General features: G+C 44.5%; 1 pseudogene; it reads right to left on the bottom strand.

The window, feature by feature from the left end:
• Positions 1-2,173: 2,173 nt before the first annotated feature.
• Positions 2,174-2,291, bottom strand: LOC126261136 (5S ribosomal RNA; annotated as a pseudogene).
• Positions 2,292-4,186: the final 1,895 nt, after the last annotated feature.

The raw sequence follows: 4,186 nt of genomic DNA, 5'->3' as shown, positions 1-4,186 counted from the left end.
GTGCGCAAAGTATCATTCGCTTTGCAGGAGCGTGAGCGAAGTACAGAGACAGTTGATAGATCAAAACAGTGTGCTGGACCGGGAATCATATCAGTAATAAAGTGACTGACAAAACAGTGATATCTCCAGAACACATGGTCGGACCACATACTCGTACACACCATCGGCATGTATGTGAATGATTAAAGAGTTGCAGATTCTCGAGAGCACATTAGTGTTGTTCGTGTTTAATGTTGTCAACAGGCCTGATGGGATATGTGAGGGGCGTGAACAGCGTAAGTGGTTGTGTGTCAATCATGAAGGATACAGAGATGGGGCGTACTTGTGTGAGACAGCGTTATCAGCACTTGGAATAGTTTGAAATGAGACTCTCTGTGGGTTTCACTTTCCAGTTACTGCAGTTGCGGGGCATTCGGATGTGACAGTGGCGCGTTGCTGGACGCGTGGGGAGGCAGCGTTCTGGGAACTCCTTGAGATCTGTGCCTGCCATTCGGAAACAAGTAATGGGTTTTCTGAAACGTTCTGTGTCACCTTGCAATAACAGCAATATGACTAGGGAATTATCGTCCAATGCATACCAAACGGTTGCGTGTCAACTGGCACCGTGATCGGGGAGCAAATAACTGATGATACATGGCGTCGAGCTGTGTTCAGTGACGAATCGCTGTTCTGCGCTGCCGCACATAGCCCGCCGGGGAAGAAGTCCCATTCTTCCATTGGTTTGGAGACACACGGTCGTGTTACTCCTGCCGTCGTTGTATGTGGAGTCATCGTTATCTGATTTTAAGTCACAGCTGGTAGTGATTGAGGGAACTCTGATGGCACAGCGGTAGATGACGGACATACTGCGTTGTGTAGGCTTTATAATAATAAAATGATGATGTGATGGCCCTCAACTACGTACAATGCGACTCAGAGTTCAAATATTAAAAGTTTTGGCTGGTTTCGTTGTCTAGCCGCTGGGATACCTAGTTGCCACATTACAAGCCAAATACTGGTGAGTCTACAATATACAATATACACATGAATCGAATGGTCGAAGGTTCCTATCACTCAGCAATTGCAATTTTTGATGTAACATAGAAAAGTTATAAATGAAAGAGTGCAAATTACGTAAAATCTGCAGGTAGTACTTTAGAGACTTTAAATGATGAGTACGAAAACTGAAGAACCTCTAAGAATGCCCTTTATTACTGTAAAACACTTACTGGTGTCGATGTTCCAGGGAAACAATAGATTCCTACTTTACGTAATTAGGTATGAGCAACAACATAGCTCACGAGATATGCACTTCTAAACGCATACTACCTCTTTACTGCAGAAGCCACGGAAATCTCACAAGTGCACAAGTCGGCACCACGAAATACTGTATTTCTATCTCCCGCAACCACGCCCAAACTGCTTCACTCTCCAAGTCTTTCCCACGACCGCCATCCAGCAATTTCCATCCACACCTCCAATGTCCTGTGCCGTATTTCCCTGTCCTTTGCGACCCGATGCTCCTCTCCCACTTCGGTAGTCGCCTGCTGTAGACCGCTGTGATTGGCTAGAGCGCTCCCGCCGTGTCTTCAAGCCAATGCACACTCACAAACATATTAAAATACATACGAAATACTGGATTTACATTTAAATAAATTGAAATTAAATAAATATTCCTAGGGCTGGACCATAAACATGCTCTGACACACATTATTAAATACAGAAAAAAATTAAATAAACGTATATCTTAGGAATAGAAACAAAATGTAGGCCAGTAGCCTAATGTCTATGTGCTTTATAAAACACAGTAAATATGCAGCCAATTTCTTCATGAATAGTATATATCAGATATAAACAAAGACATAGACGGATAAATATAATTATAAGCTTGCTGCTACCGTTTTTTCGTGTCACTATACAGTACTTATGGCCTGACTGGATTAATAGTAATCGGCCACTTTGACCTCCAATAACTCATGTACTATTCAAGTTGCGCTCCGTCTTCAGACCACAAGTGGCCTACCGGGACCATCCGACGGCCGTGTCATCCTCGGTTGAGGATGCGGATAGGAAGGGCGTGTGGTCAGCACACCGCTCTCCCGGTCGTTATGATGATTTTCTTTGACCGGAGCCGCTACTATTCGGTCCAGTAGCTCCTCAATTGGGATCACGAGGCTGAGTGCACCCCGAAAAATGGCAACAGCAAATGGGGGCCCGGATGGTCACCCATCCAAGTGCCAGCCACGCCCGACGGCGCTTAACTTCGGTGATCTGACGGGAACCGGTGTATCCACTGCGGCAAGACCATTGCCTACTATTCAAGTTACATGCCTGTAATTCAAACCAATTTAGGTTTTTTTGTTCGAGATTCTGAAAAAAGTAGGGGTAAGCTATAGGGAGAGACGGGTCATATACAATATGTACAACAACCAAGAGGGAATAATAAGAGTGGACGATCAAGAACGAAGTTCTCGTATTAAGAAGGGTGTAAGACAAGGCCGTAGCCTTTCACCCCTACTCTTCAATCTGTACATCGAGGAAGCAATGATGAAAATAAAAGAAAGGTTCAGGAGTGGAATTAAAATACAAGGTGAAAGGATATCAATGATACGATTCGCTGATGACATTGTTGCTATCCTGAGTGAAAGTGAAGAAGAATTAAATGATCTGCTGAACGGAATGAACAGTCTAATGAGTACACAGTGTGGTTTGAGAGTAAATCGGAGAAAGACGAAGGTAATGAGAAGTTGTGGAAATGAAAACGTCGAGAGCAAGGAGGACATCAAAAGCAGACTCGCTATGGCAGAAAAGGCATTTCTGGCCAAGAGAAGTCTACTAATATCAAATACCGGCCTTAATTTGAGGAAGAAATTTCTGATGATGTACGTCTGGAGTACAGCATTGTATGGTAGTGAAACATGGACTGTGGGAAAACCGGAACAGAAGAGAATCGAAGCATTTGAGATGTGGTGCTATAGACGAATATTGAAAATTAGGTGGACTGATAAGGTAAGGAATGAGGAGGTTCTACAAAGAATCGGAGAGGAAAGGAATATGTGGAAAACACTGATAAGGAGAAGGGACAGGATGATAGAACATCTGCTAAGACATGAGGGAATGACTTCCATGGTACTAGAGGGAGCTGTAGAGGGCAAAAACTGTAGAGGAAGACAGAGATTGGAATACGTCAAGCAAATAATTGAGGATGTAGGTTGCAAGTGCTACTCTGAGATGAAGAGGTTAGCACAGGAAAGGAATTCGTGGCGGGCCGCATCAAACCAGTCATAAGACTGATGACCAAAAAAAAAAAAAAAAAATCCTAATAGCTTTATAAAGATTTGTTGATCGACAAAATCGGATGAACCGTTTAGATTTTGGATATTCGTTGCTGGGTGTTACTTCTATAATTTACAGTCAGATACTAAACTTTAAACTAATAATGATATCGACAATCTGATTACACCATCAGAATCGTAGTGCAAATAATGGTAATGTACATGTTTCTTTTTGAGGTATCATGATTCGTCTGGCTACTATTAATTTCTACGTGAACTGTCAAATGTCTGCCGTTATGGTTTCACGAAGTCCGGCATTTTCGGCACTCCCGGCATACAGACCTCCTTCACCGACACAAAGCACAGTCCTCGTCATAGCGTCAACGTGGAATTCCCAGCCACGATGTCAGTCTGTACCACGCGCTGGGGCTGCCCCTCTTGCTCCGCGGCACCATGCGGCCACCGACGAGCTGCAGCCCGGCGAGAGGCCCCCGCATGGCCACGTCAGCTCCGATCTTAGAATATTTTCAGGGCACCATAACACGCCTGTTACCTCACAGTTGTTACGTGTTACCTGTCACGTAATGGTATCACAGTGTTTTCTCTCAACAGAGCAATGCTCGGCCACACAACGCACTTGTTTCTGACAACTGTCTGTGTGACTTTGAGGTACTCTTGTGGCCAGCAAGGTTCCCAGGTCTCTTCACGACAGGAGATCTGTGAGACCACCTCGGACGTCAACTCCTTCCCAGGACCTGCATCTTCGACATGAAGAGCCAGTTACAACATCTGGGGCCTATTTGCCTCACGAGAGGCTACAACTAGATTATCGGAGCATGCATCCAGCCCGAAGAGGGTGCGACATCATACTGATAAGTGGGTCATGCTGCCAAATTCTTTGTAAATTTTACTCACCTTGATTCAGTCACTGA

Source organism: Schistocerca nitens, chromosome 5 (assembly GCF_023898315.1).
Source record: "Schistocerca nitens isolate TAMUIC-IGC-003100 chromosome 5, iqSchNite1.1, whole genome shotgun sequence".
In the NCBI taxonomy this organism is placed as follows: Eukaryota; Metazoa; Arthropoda; class Insecta; order Orthoptera; family Acrididae; genus Schistocerca; species Schistocerca nitens.
Note: the sequence above shows the minus strand (reverse complement) of the source record. Positions and strands in the feature narration are given on the sequence as shown.